At 37.5% G+C, this 15,026-nt stretch overlaps 1 long non-coding RNA gene across 2 annotated transcripts; it reads right to left on the bottom strand.

Moving 5' to 3' along the window:
* Positions 1-2,865: 2,865 nt before the first annotated feature.
* On the bottom strand, positions 2,866-13,473 carry LOC115491117 (uncharacterized). Of its 2 annotated transcripts, XR_003957075.4 has the most exons (3): positions 13,102-13,473; positions 8,178-8,279; positions 2,866-3,169 (listed from the first exon to the last, which is right to left on the bottom strand). It is a non-coding gene; the product is annotated as an uncharacterized lncRNA (long non-coding RNA). The 2 variants fall into 2 exon arrangements; XR_012053086.1 differs by lacking the exon at positions 8,178-8,279.
* Positions 13,474-15,026: the final 1,553 nt, after the last annotated feature.

Consider the following 15,026-nt stretch of genomic DNA (forward strand, 5'->3'; position numbering starts at 1 on the left):
GTAGTTAGAGTACAGACCCAAAACTCATTAGAAGTAGCAGGAATCTATATACTAACAGGAAGAGAATAATGGGAACTGGGGGTTTTTCAACTCAATTGAAACTGATGGGGCTTGAGGATGTGCAATGTCTTGTGACTGGTGCTGAGCACTGAGCCAGACGAGCCTGAAGTTCCTCTGTTTCGTGGCTGAGAAACGCGCTCTTTATGTTTTGATTTTTTATGGGGCTTTTTGGTTTTTGGGATTTGTTTGTTTGTTTGTTTGTTTGTGGTTTTGGTTTTTTTTTTTGGATTTTTTTTTGTGTGGGTTTTTTTTTTTTTTTTGGTTGGTTGGTTGGTGGCTTTTTTTGGTTGTTGGGGTTTTTTTGGTCAGTTGGTTTTTGTTCTGGGTTTTTTTTTTTTTGGTGGGGTTTTGGGGTTTCTTTAGAGGAAAAAAATTATGTATACAGAAATTACTGACAATAAGTAGTGAAGTGCTTCTTCTGCTGAGCACTCCATGCTGTTTTGTATGTGGCTATGGTCATCTGCATAAGGATTATCTCCGATGCCCAAATGGAGAGGTGTAGCTGAGGGTTGACTCGCCATCTGAACAAGGGCATCAGTGGGGAGCAGAGAGAGCACAAAGGTTGTCCTAATTCTGCACTTTCTGCATGGCTTCATCCCTGTCCTTTCTACAAACGATTGCTGACAACCTTCCCTGAGGGAAGCAAGAAAGAAACTCAGTGAATTTCATAAAAGTACCAGCATTACCCATGTTGGATGAAGAACAGAGGAGATGGTTTTTAAAATTTATCTCGACATTGTCGCTTTTGAGGGAATTTTGGGGAATATGTAAATAAAAAACACAATTTAGTGGTATTTGTGTCATGTATAAATAGGAAAAGTGGAGCAGCGTTAGTTCTTGACTCAAAAGGATGGGGACCTGCCAATTCTGTAGGTTGTCCTATGTCATCACCACCAGGCACCCATGCAAAAGCAATCCCAGATTTCCTGGCTAATCAAAGCCTGCAACAAAGGACTTTCACATCAGGCTCTCTGTACCCACAAAATGACTTGGCAGAGCAGGGAGTGTTTCTGTTCCATGTGGGTCAGCCATGGCACATACCATCATTCGGTGGTATGAAAACTTTTGTGGCAATTGTGCTGTAGACACATGAAATATGGGAGGAAAAATGTTCTGACCAACTCCAGACTTATTAATAACTGGCCAAACAGGGCTCAGAAGAAAAGGAGAAGGTAACTTATACATCCTTATATATAGAGAGTATAAACCATTCAAAGGAGTAGAAAGAGTATTGACCATTCAATAAGACTTCCACTTAAAAATAAATAAATATCCTGCAGCTACCTATTATGAGAAGACAGGAGACTATTTGTGTTTGACAATTCCTCAGGTGTCAAGTAAATAAATTTAATATAACTGCCTCAGAAATATTTCTGAGAACTTCCCCACATTTCTACAACAAGCAGCGACTGATTCTCCTCATTGCACCGCAGTTTATTCAGAAGGAAAAGGTACCCTTTAGAGCTAAACAGATTGAATTTTGTAGAATTTTTCTCTCAAGGCCATGATAAGACTTCAAGCAAGATCCCCTTTCCTCATTCCCCATGCTTACCAAAGGCATGGGGGTCTTTTACACTGGAAAATGTGACAGAAGCCATTATATATCCAATATGCTGACTTGCTTTCTGAAACCCCGATTTGTGCATAGTAGGGCAGATATTCCACAGTGGCCAGTTCCATGGGCTATAAGGCTGCTTTTCGCTGCCGCAGCACTGTAAAAGAGCCATGGTGTAGCTGAACATTGTACCTTACTACCGCCTGTGCCACTGGGATGCATCCCTTTGGAGGGATTAAAATGCCTAAAATGAGGGATGTAATGTAACGAGAGAGCACATGGAAAGACAAGAAATATAAAAGGGAGAAAGGGAAGGAAGTGATTTTGAAGAGGACTAATAAAGTATATGTCACCCTGCTGATTGCTTTTTCTTTTCATTTTTCTTTTTTCTTTTCTAAGTCAAAATGCTTCCCCACTCTCAAGTGTCTGACTTGTCAGCAAATGAATTGCATTGAAAATCTTTGTTAGTATCTTATTAAAAAGGTGAAGTTTTAAAAGCATTTTGTCCCATTATAAATTTGAAGTGATGAAATATAAAAGTAAATATTTTTGCCAGTCTAGTCTGCCCTTTACAGTCCTGCTTTCCTCTAGAGAAACAAAATCTGCTGGCTCTGGATTACATCCATTTGCAATTGCCAACAGATTCTCTCTGATGAATCTTCAAGCAGTTGAGTCAGGTTGGACAGGCAAAATGTCCATCTGTACCATCCCTGATGGATGTAACAAAGCTTGGAATGCATTCACAGTACCAGAGCAGCAATCAAGAAAGCAGAGAACTAGTAAAAATCGTGATCTTTATTTTATGTTATATATTTTTTAGTCTTATTTTATTTTAATTTCATTTATTTTTAATATAGATTGAATAGTTTCTACATTGCTCTGCATGGGAAATAGGAAAGTACTTTTCCAAAGCCCAACAGACAGGAAGATTAGGGGAAAATTTTTCAAAGCAAAGGTAAGTGTGAGTATTAATCAATCAGCTACTGTTGGTGTTTCTGAAAGTCATGCAGCTAAAACTCTGTATGCTGCTTTGAAAAGATACCCCTAAAATGTCACAAATCTGGTAGGCAGACAGCTGCAGGAGATAGCAATGGTACATGTCTGTCTGTTTGTCTAATTTTAGGAAGATTACCTTAATCATATCTAATGACAGCGTATTTTGGGGGAAAATTTTTCTACCAAAATAATGCTGGCTGTCTAACATTTCCTACAGGAGTGCTACAGTTTGTTTTTTTTTTTTTTTATTTCAATGTATATATTTTGTGGGAACTTTTTGCTTTCCTCCTGAAAGAATATATATATATATTTATTATATTCATATCTGGAGCATAAACAAAATCAAATCAAAATTCTCAAATTCAATGGTTCAAAGCACTTCCCTTTGAAGAATATATAAAGCACAAAGAAAGGCTTAGTCAGGGGATAACACTATGGTCTGAAATAATTCAGGCTGAATTTGACCTTTGCGGTAGGTTTCTGCTCAGCACGACTTATGAAAGCCATCCATGAGACCTCTATTTCTTCTCCATGGGAGATGGAAGGGACACAGAGTTCCTGCAGAGAACAGCAGACGAGAGACAGCATATGAAGTCAAGGAATAGGAAGTGATTCCATCTTTACCAGACCAAATCAATATTATAAATAAATCTGGAACAAAATTATGATACAGTTATGCAGTGAACAGTTTGAATGAAAATGAATATTCTGAAAGTAATAATGTCTGAGCTTGGACTGGTGTCCAGACAGAACCTGCTTTTTGTCATAGGTCTTGGCCCTAGTTTCAGATTGGTTGTCACCTTGCTGCCTATAAAATGGCTTCTTAGAATCAGCTAAACTTGTTTTAAAATGTACTGCAGGAAAATCCATTAGGGACTATCTTACTGGCAGCTGACTGAAGAAAATTTGAGTTATTTTAATGAAGCTACCCCAATATAGATGATGAAGTTGTTTCCCAGAAGTGTTCTCCAAGATGGAATTAGAATGAAGAAAAGGTTTAATGACAAATTCACTGGTTCTGTGTTACCCCAGCCTCCCCTTTTTCTTTGGAGAAATGCAATCTTTGTCCCATTTATAGCACTATTTATTATAACTGATTCATATGTTGGATCTGAACAACCACTTTCTAACCAGGCGACTATCCTGCTGAGTTCAAAGACTTCCAGTGCTTCAACATAAGGTGTTTAGGGGTGTCTTTTCAAAGTTATGTATCAGTTTAGTCACATAGTTCCTGCTAACATCAAGGAAAGTTGTCTGGTTAAATCCCCCACGTAAACTTCCTTTGAAAAAATTACCCCTAAAGCATCCCATCTGCTGAGGTTTGAAAGCGGACTTCAATCAATATATTTGTTAAATGAAATGTGAAGAAGATCCGTTATTTGTACTCTGGATACTCTTGCTTAATAAAGAGTAACACAGTGATGGTTAAAACATAAGGGTTCTTATTCTGTTTGAATTAGTCTTCAAATATTTGTCTAAAATATTCATAACTTTCACTTTAAAAAAATTGGAAATAAAATTTCATTGGAAGAACCTCTGTCAGGTGACTGCTTTTTAAAGCCTTTTCTCTAGCCAGAATGCATACATATATGTTAGTGAGGACAGGTGTATATTTTTATGTACTTTAAAACTTCAATCTGTTTTAAGCATTTTGAACCATGAAATCAAAATTTCTTATGTGCTTAATGAGAGGCACCTCATCTAATTTCAGATATTAAGAGGTTTATTGTCTAATTTCAATCATAATCTGAGACTTCTCAGCATTTAATGGAGACTAAAATTTTCATAATTCCATAATATAATTATAATATAATATAATTATAACATAACATAACATAACATAACGTAACGTAACGTAACATAACATAACATAACATAACATAACATAACATAATATAATATAATATAATATAATATAATATATATTACAGTGAGTCCTTAGTCTAATATGGCAGCAAATTTTTATAGGCACTGGCTTTGTAGTATGATGCCAAATGTAGTCTCACTGGTGACAGCAGTAAATTTCAGCTGTGACTTAAGTCATCCTAAACTAGACACCTAAACATACTGAGATGTACCACACAATAATCCCTATTAGTCAGGGGATTTCTAAAACCAAGTCCTGATACCAGAAAATAAACTCGGAGGACAAGAAATGTACATTTATGTTGCTCATCAGTCTTTCAGCATTGTCACAGTTTTTCATTCAAAAATCCAGGTTAACTTTTGAATCTCTCTGCTCTCTGTGCTAAGTGACGAGAAAGAAGAGATTTGATTATAAAAGCAGCTTGGTCTGCATTACAGGTACAGGTAGACACATTCAATTTAAACTGCTGAAGCCAGATAATATTTATTTTACTATGAAATTTATTCTCTCAAATAAATTCTCTCAAATTTATTCTCTCACTTTCCCTTTAAGTGTAACAGAAGCCCAGGTTAATTTGAATACTAAGGTTCCCACTTTTGTATAAACCTGTGCCTTAGCCTATTGTCAAATATAAAATAGAAGCATCATACACCTCTACTGATAAGAGAAAGAAAATCTCTTCTTTCTCATAACTTAGCACAGAGAGCAGAGAGATTCAAAAGTTAACCTGGATTTTTGAATGAAAAACTGTGACAATGCTGAAAGACTGATGAGCAACATAAATGTACATTTCTTGTCCTCCCAGTTTATTTTCTGGTATCAGGACTTGGTTTTAGAAATACAGCAGTGATATTTTCTGTAACACCTTTAAAATCAAAAATGACAAAACAGAATCATTGAATGGTTTGGGTTGGAAGTGGCCTTAGAGATCATGATGTTTCAACCTTTCTGCTGCGGTCAGGGAGACCATCCACTGGACCATGTTCCTCAAAACCCCACCCAACCTCATCCTGAACACATCCACAATGAGTTTTCTGGGAAATGTGTTCCAGTGCCCCACCACCCTCAAAGCAAATATTTTCCAATGGTATTTTTAAATCAAAATAAAAAATGTCAGCTTGTACTAATTTTCTATTTTTTTTTTCATATGTGAAACCTCATCAGATAATGTTCATCAGTTTCTCTTAGCAATATTTCGTATTCCTAAGTTACTCTGCTAACTTATTCTGTGGCCTTGCTGAATGATCTCCTCTGACGTGCACCAAAACAACAATATTCTGGTGAAAATCACACTGGTGTGACCAGTGTGAAGATGGGCTCATAGGAAAGTTAGTCAAGTAATGATATTTGAACCACATTAGGGTGTGGCAGCTGAGTAAAGTAAAATGCAATATTCAAGAGTCTTCCTGGAAATGGGAATGGGAAGGGGAAGGGTTATAACAAGGGGAAGGGGAAGGGGAGGAGGAAGGGAAAGAAGAAGGGGGAGGAAAGGGCAAGGGTAAGGGGAAAAGGAAGAGGAAGGAAAGGGGAAAAGATCTATGGACCATTTCTCCTAATATCCCTAGAGTGTTCAACATGCAAAAATGACTTTTTGAAATGTACTACTGGGTTCCCTAAACTATGATTCTATGATACTGTGAATAAAAGTTAAATATGAAACTCCCTTACTCCCAGGAGGAATAAATGTCTCAATCTGATTCTCTCATTCAGAACCTGAAGTGGGAGCTGAGGCTGGAGATGACCAAGACAGGACACTTCCACAGCCACCACACAGTTTTGATGTGGTTGTGTATTTATTTTGTTGGCTGAGCTCATGTCACATTCTGCTTCTCTGCCTTGCCCACCCATCCTCCCCCCATTCTCTCACTTAGATTCACATCTCTCCTTTTTTTTCCCTCTTCTCCCAGTCTCCCTCATGTCAGAGACCTGTGCAATATCATTTTCTGCATAATGAAATCTAGAGTGACATTAATGGAAGTGTAATTTTATAGTGGGGAATGGGCCTAGCTGATTGTTTCTACCTGCTGTGTTTTGATGATAGACATTGGGATGTCACCATCTGTGTAATGAAATTTCACCTCCATAATGGTTCAGATTATCAAACATTCTCCCAAGCTGTCTTGCAGAAATTTATTTATTTATTTATTTACTCAATAAGGACAGTGAAGTTTCTCATCTTTGAGAAGCAGGAGGGCGGAAAGGGGCAGGGGCAGATGGGGAGGAGGGGTTTCTGAAAAAAAAGCCATGACTGGGAAAAAAAAAAATAAAAATTATCGTCATGCCAGGGAAGAAAATGAGATTGTGCCATCTTTTTCTTCAGTACTGTGTCCACATTCTCATATTCCACCATCTCCCCTAGCAAGAAAGAATAAGACACCAAAACCATATTCCAAACAGAATACTGACAGGCTAAAGCAGCAAGTATTGATTCTGGAGTGTATCTTTGCTTCACTCATACCCAACTTCCCCCAATATTGTATGTGCTGCATAATGTGAGAGAGTCAAACTTTTCTTCCTTCTAAATGTCTCATGTTGTGATTAGGAAGCTGAGTGATTCACATTAAGAGGAATCAGAGATGTAGAGACAACATTGCAGAAAATAGTAAAAAGCATTTCTGCACGTCTTACTGTTTGGGATCAAGTGCTAGTCCAGAAGATCACTTAATCCTTCTTGATATTTCTGTTCTGTCACTTTCATATCTATCTTTCAGAGGGTCTAGTTTCTAGAATCTTCCTTTTCCTCCCTTTCCTACTGAGAAAAAGACATGGTTCGGGAGACTAGAACCAGAAGTACTGTGTTTCCCCATGAGAAACTTCTATTGAGCAAATTACATACCTCTTTTTCATTACCCTCTCCCTCTCCTGCCCCCACGCCCCCTTCTAATGTCCTGTCACCTCTTCAGAGAAGAAAGACACAGGTTTTCAGAGAGGAAAAACAGAAACACAGTCCACCAGAGTCACAGCTAGAACAGGTAATGTTTCTCTTTTCCCAGTTGAAGTTATAGTCTATATTTACTTAAAACTTTCAGATGTGTCACTGCCTCAGCAGATCAGATGCTTTTAGATGCACTTAATGCCTTCAGCTTGAATGCCAAACTCAAGAAATCCCACAAAACATGTGCATTGCAGCTACTTAGAACATAATTTTAAGAATTTCCAGAAATGTTATAAATATGAAATGCTTCACTTTGCCACTGAAAATCAAAAATGTCTAGGGAACACTGGGTGGATCAAGTGTGCAGACACTTCCCTGAATGTCATATGCTTACGGTATGCTCTCATGTACATAAAATTTTTGCCTGGAAAACCATGGATGTTCATGCTCTAAGAGATCATTCCAAAAGATGCTAACAAATTTGGCTCCTCTATTTCTAATAACAGATGAAATTAGCTGTAACATGTGCCTGTGAGAGTAAAGAAACAAAAATCCCTATATCTGGCCAAGTGGATTGTGAAAGCTCACCAATTTTCATGGATAATTTTGCACTACAAGGAACTGGAGAGTTACAAAAAATCAATTAAAAATAAAGCTATTGTTTTATATCTTCAGAGTGAATTGAAAATTCCTTCTCCAGGTTTTCTTGTTCTTCCTGTATCCTTCCTGAGTGTCCACCAGAAGATAATTTGTGGGAATATTCATTGTTTTATATTTGTCTTGTTCCTAATTTTCTGACAGCCCAATAATCATGTGGAGCTGACCTTTTCTGTGTTACATTTTCTTCCTCCAGTATAAGACCTTTCTTTTTATGGAGAAATGGGATCTCCTCATGGCTCCTACCTTGTTTCAGGGGTTAAATAGGCCTGCAAAATATTTTTGTAGAAGGAAACACATTTAATTAACAAAAACAACAACAATAACAAAAACAACAATAATAATAAAAAGCACTTTGTTCATTTTAACAGCAGAATTTTTCTTCTGTCATTGAATAGTTCATATTTTATCCCAAACTTATGCAGAGCTGAAGTAATGGGAAAAAATGCTGGAAGGGCTTTTTTTTCTCCCAGCAAATCTTGTCTGAGGAAGAATAATGATACAATTCCCAAATAAAGTTTACTAAATTGAATAATTCTTCCCCTGTTTTTTTTTTTTTTTACTTCTCATGGTTGTTTTTTAACTAGTCTAGATAATGACATTATTAACTAATTAGTAATAAATGTCAGTAATTTTATTTTACTGGAACCATTTCAAGTAGTCTACATTTATGCAAAATGCAGATTGACTGAAACTTAAGGAGGTATCAAGTTGGTTTATGCTCCAGAAACCCTGCACTGAGCCGTTGCAGCACTTTGATCCAACTTCCACAGATGGAAATGGGACCATGGATGAGCGGGCTCCCAAGAGAAAAGTCAATTTTCCCCTGATTAGGATTCTCTTACTGTAGTTATCAGCATATGGAAGTCAACTAAGTTTCGTCTAATCACAGATAATTTTTAGCAAAGAATTTGGGAACTGAGTCAGGTATTGCCAGTCCTAGATTCTTCAAATGGAAAAGAAAGTGAGACCGGGGCTCCTATTCTCCATTGCCACTGAAGCTGGCCAGTAGTGGCTGGAGGGAATGTTTAAATCAAATGCAGATATCACAAACTTAATCCTCCAACAACCCAAGCAACCACCACAAGTACTTGCTGTCTGGGTCATGTTCCTCTAGGAATTCTGATTTATCTTCTTTGGCTTTACAAGGACACACAGTAATAAGACAAGAAGGAAGGCATTTAAATAGAAAGAGGGTAGGTTTAGATTAAGCACCACTCCTGAGGGTGGTGAGGCCCTGGCGCAGGGTGCCCAGAGAAGCTGCAGCTGCCCCATCCTGGAAACATTCAAGGCCAGGTTGGATGGGGCTTTGAGAAACCTGGTTGAGTGGAAAGTGTCCCTACCCATTGCAGGGGGTTGGAAATTGATGACCCTTAAGCTCCCTTACGATCCAAACCACTCTATGGACTTATTTTTAGTATCAAAAATAGTATAATGCTTTCCAGCCCAAAATAAGCTCTCCATGAGGGATGGCTCTGATTTCTTTGTTTAGCTTTTTGAAGAAGGAAATCATTATAGAATCTCTTGGTTCTTTCCATGGACATAAGACAGCAGACATGCTCCTTTCTTAAAGAAGTGCCCTGCAAACAAAATATTGTTTTCCCTTTAGTAAGTATTTTAGCTTTGTGTCTTAGATATATATCAAATAAAAACTCTAGTGGAAAAACACTGTGTCTTCCACAGCCAGTGTACAGCAGACAGGAACACTGAATGCAGGAGAAATTTTTGAGGTCAGAGGCTTGTGAGGTTCAGGGCAGTAGAATCTGTTCTTGGTCAATGACTCCATCCATGCAGACATGCAGTCACCAATCAGCTCTCCTAGGTGAACCCCAGCAATTCCTTCCCTGCTGCATGCACAGATCACGGAATCACAGAACCATTTAGGCTGAAAAAAACCCTCTGAGTTCATTGAATCCAGCCTTTGACTGATCACCACATTGTCATCTAAACCAGAGCACTTAATGCCACATCCAAAAATTTCTTGAATGTTTCCAGGGATGGTAACTCCATCTGAGCCCTGGGAAGTCTATTCCAATGTTTAAGAACCCTCTACATGAAAAAATTCCTCCTGATGTCCAGTTTGAACCTCCCTGGTGTAGCTTGAGGCTATTTCCTCTTATCACTGGTTGCCTGGGAGAAGAGGCTGCATTCTACTGTCAGGGACTTGTGCAGAGCCAAAAGGTCCCCCCTGAGCCCCCTTTTCCCCAAGCTGAGCGCCCACAGCTCCTTCAGCTGCTCCTGCTGGTCCAGACGGTCCATCAGCTCCATTCCCTTCTCTGGACAGGCTTCAGACCCTCAATGTTTTGACAGAAGGGTCCCAGAATTGACACAGGACATGAGCTGTAGCCTCACCAGTGTCCCATGCAGAGGGAGATGCACTCCACCAGCAAGTGCCATCAGGAGAAATCCATAATTCAGAATACTCAAACAACCATTTATAACAGTTTTCTACTCTCTGTCATCTCAAGTTCTTGTTTTTGTTATTCCTACTGCATTAGCAGGGAATCTGGGCATATGCCAGCTTGAAAGACTGAGAAGAGACCTATCGTGGATGGCTTGAGAGAGACATATGCAATTTGAGAGCAACTGTCTCCCACCTTTAGCCCGAAGGGAGAAAACAGGAATATATTAACCATCAGCAACCTTTAACTAAAGGGCTCTGCATTTCTAATCAGAGTAGCCTGTGACAAATCAGGGAGTGTGTCTGTCTGTGTATAATTCCTGTATTTTTTGGTACATAACTAGACTTTAATAAAATAAAATATTTATAGGAAATAAATGAAAGGATATTTCCTGGGCAGCAATTTTTAAAGCTGTCAATAACTATTGTAAATGCTGAGTGCTTCCTTCAAGAAATAAATTGAACCATATTAACCATGTATAACATGGTTTGAGTCATCACCCTCTAAACCAGAGATTAGCCAGAAGCTGAGACACTAAACCAGGGGGAAAAACCATTGCATATTTGCCTGCTTGCTATTTTTTTCCCTTAAGTATTTTTCTTTGAACACTGCAATCAACAGAACATCAGGCTAGTGAGATCTTTGATCTGTCCCTGCAAGGCAGGTCCTATCATCCTGAACTATTATTACCAAAATTGATTTATAGTCCTCTTGCTTTTATAATTTTATTATAAGTGTTGTCCCCAGTTGCTATGAAAACATACGAGCACAACTCTACTGAATTTATCTTTTCTGTGAAGATGTTGAGTAAACCCACCACACAAGTTAACATTAATCCTTTGGTCATTTCATTGCTGTTTATAAAACAGAGGTCTGGGTACTACCATGCCAATTAAATTTCTACTTGCTACCTCACTTCCACAAGAAGGGAAAGTGTGACATGAACAAAGAGAGTGACATTGATGAGGGTTTTGAAAAGGCTCAGGTTTATCTGGTCTAACTTTAGGTGTTTACCTGTGTCACAGTTTAGAACACAACTGACTTGACCTTCTCCTACAAGCAGTGAAGACATGTCAGGAGTTAACACATTTCTAAGCCAGTGCTGGAGATGCTTCTTTTTGTGACTGATTGTAGGGCAATTTAGGATGATTGCACTCCTAATTTGGATCCCTCAGTGGGATGAATGGGGGAGTCCTGAGCCCAGCAGAGGTCATTGCATGAATTTACAGCAATGGAAACAGTGAACCCAGATATATAATACCAGAGCAAAACTAAAATCACATCAGAATAAATCACACATTTTTCTATGTCTTTGTGAGAATAAAGCTAACCTAATATACCAAAAATCAACAAATTTTATTAAAATAGGGGACTCTATTAGTTTGTACAATGGGTTGTTGGTTGCTTTTTTACACCACAGTTATAAAATTGTATTTTATTGATGTTTTTAAAGTGGTTTTTAAGGTATAGCAGTGATAATAATGAAATAAAATATAGAACACTTGTTGGGTTTTGCTTTCATGACAAATAGGCACTGACAAATCCATGCCACATTACCATCCTTGATTGCTCTGATGGAACTCATTTTAATCTCCTGTTCCTCTAATTACATGAAAATTGCATACTTTTTATGCATGACACATTTTTTGCAGCTTTAGAAAAAGGTTGTGAAGGGGAAAAAAACCATTTTTCAGTTTCTATCCCTCACTCATAAAGGCTATATGTCATCTTACCAGCTATCAATTCAGCTTTAACAGCCAGTTTTCTATGCTATTGTTATAATCAGAAAAAGAAGTATATAAAAACCATGTTTTTCAGTGTGTTTTTCTCCCTTATCTCTTAAGAATGAATATTTAGTGTGGTCTTGTCCAGTCTGTTATTCTCTTTCCAGCTCTACCTTTGCTGATTTCAGATTTCAAAGCATGGATGAATGATTCAACACTGGACTAAGTAGAAAAGATTAACTTTAAACAATTGTACTTCCTATGCTTTCTCCCTGTTCCTCAGGTTTCGCTGAAGATTTATTTTAATAGCCAGATAAAAGACATGAAAATCAGCATCATTGCTGCAGAGACATTAAAAAGTAAATGGACAGTACTAACAAATTACAGATACAAGGATAAATTAGATGCCACAAACCTGTGCTTTAGTTATTTGTTTGCTTTCATGATGGAAAATGGAGGGGTGGAGGGGAAATAAAAATTTATGTTGTCAGCCTGTATTTAACTGGAATGGGTTTGAACTGAGGAGGTGAATTTTGTTCCTTCCAGGGTGATTAGTTTTCTAGGTATTTTTATCCTGACAATATCACTGATGGACAATACAAGCTCCAGTCACTTGCAGGCCCCTCTGCAGTTTTCCTAAAAATCCTCATAAAACTTCAGCAGTGATCACACTTTGCAGACAAATGTATTTCAGGATGTTGCTGTTGTTTTGGGGTTTATTTCTAAGTTACTCATTATTCATGTTAATTCTTATGCGTCAGAAATATCTAGAAGCAGGGGCAGTATACATAATTAAATTAAACAGAATGCTCAAGCACCTTTCTGAATCAAAGGCTAGCTTCGACCTTGGATATCCAGAGTACCCTAGCTTTAGTCCAGGCTAAAGCTGAGAATCTTGCTAGAATAAACAGGATAAACCCATACTGGAAAGTGGAAAGCAAGTATTAAAATTCACGTTTTCTTACCCCATTGAATCAGTTCCTGCAGAAACAGAATCTCCACAGACAGAGCAAAGTAAAGCTGTGTGACCAGAAGGACTGTCAGTGCTGGCAGGCAGTGAAAGCACATTGGTGTGTCTGGTGACTGACATGTCTGACTCTGCCCTTCTGCCTACTGTTGCACACAGAAAAGACTCTTTTGTGCTGGGAAATGCCTCTCTCAGGAAACCCACTTCCTTATTCAAGCTTCACATTCAAGAAAGTGCAAGCTTTTTAAACTTCAGAAATGGGACTCGATTCTGCAGATTTTTTTATGAGTTAAAATGAAAAGGTGATCTTGGTGATAAGAGCGAAGAGGAGTGAGAGTTTCCTGCAGCATTCACAGTCAAATGGCAAGTCAGAAAATGAAGCTGGTAAGATGCATCCTGAAAAAGTGCCATGCCATGAGCTCATTCTGGTCTGATCTGCATGCAGTTTATTTCCAACATAAATCATTCACAAATAAATAAAGTACCAATCTGTCCCTCTTAAATATCTATCCACATTACAGTGAGACTTCTTTCCCCTTTCTCTCAGATTTGTTTATTACACCCACTGGTTACATCATCTATTAAATTAACCCCCAATCTAGTTCTTAAAAACCTGTGTAACCTTGAGTAAAGTTATCACAGATGATAAAGGCATCACAAACAACTAATCCAACTTCACTTCAGTCACTGCAATGCTTTTATCTTTGTAATTTGTTCTGGTGCTGGGGATGAATAAAAAAGGAGCTTTACTAATCACCTGAGAAAAATTATGCATACCGTGTTTGTGCAAAACTGGGGACTAAATTTTGCATACTCTTCAGAAGAGGGACTGTCTCCATCCAGGGATTAAATTTTCAGTGAACTTGATAGAATTATTATACTCATTTTATCAGAGTCAGGATTTAATTCTGTGTTTTGTGGCTTGTATAATGTTTAGTTCAGTGGAGCCCCTACATACTGCTAAAATATTGTCAATTAATAATAATGAATTTGTTTATTTTCTTTTTCTGAAGCTATGAAATGGAACGTTTAAATAATTAACATCCACTCTTTTTTTCTCAGAAAAGTCTGTTTTTTCTATGTGTTTTTATAATGACAATAAGAGAATTAACTATAAATTAATACATTCCAGAATGGAAGTAGCAATGAGGTTTATTTAGCTCTACAAAGAAAAAGAAATCATGCTTTTTTGTCTTTATGTCCTTGCTATTAAAATCCTAGGTACTGATGCATGGAATTTCTAGGTTTATAATGACAATTGTTTAGCTAGTGGTGCAAAAGTGTTATTTGAGGAATATTTCAATTAAGAAGTCCATATTGAAGTTGGGCTTGCAGTCCTTTTTAAACTAGGACATACATTTGACCACTAGACATTTACAAAAACACTTAATGATCCCAGAGTTTCATCAATGAGATATAAATCTATGCATGTTTCAAAATTCATGCACCAAAAAATGCGTGATGCAAGAGTTTCTCCTAACTAATCTCTGGAAATACTAAATGAATGTGTATTTCAATGTCAACAGAGTATGTAGCTTTGAGAATGAAGATCGCGACAACGAAATGATATATTTTCAGAGAAATATAAGCAATGCTTTTTCTGTTACCAGCAGTAATGATTTGTTTGATCTCTGATGAATTCCACTGTGTCTCTGTGCCTTAGGATCCCTGCCTATAAAGATGGGTTCAAAATTCTTGATGTGAAGACATGCAAATGAGGAATGCAATGAGGAACAAATACAATTATTTCTTAAGTGGCATCTCAAGCAATTTTGTTCTTAAAATTTCAAAGAAAGTTAAATAATATATAATTATAGGCATTAAATGTGAGGGAACAAGATTTTTAATGCTCTGTAAATGCTACATACACCTGACCTAATAATGTCAGTCCTATACTGTGAACTTCTCTAATCCATAACCATC

This window comes from Taeniopygia guttata, chromosome Z (assembly GCF_048771995.1).
Source record: "Taeniopygia guttata chromosome Z, bTaeGut7.mat, whole genome shotgun sequence".
NCBI classification, from domain to species: domain Eukaryota; kingdom Metazoa; phylum Chordata; class Aves; order Passeriformes; family Estrildidae; genus Taeniopygia; species Taeniopygia guttata.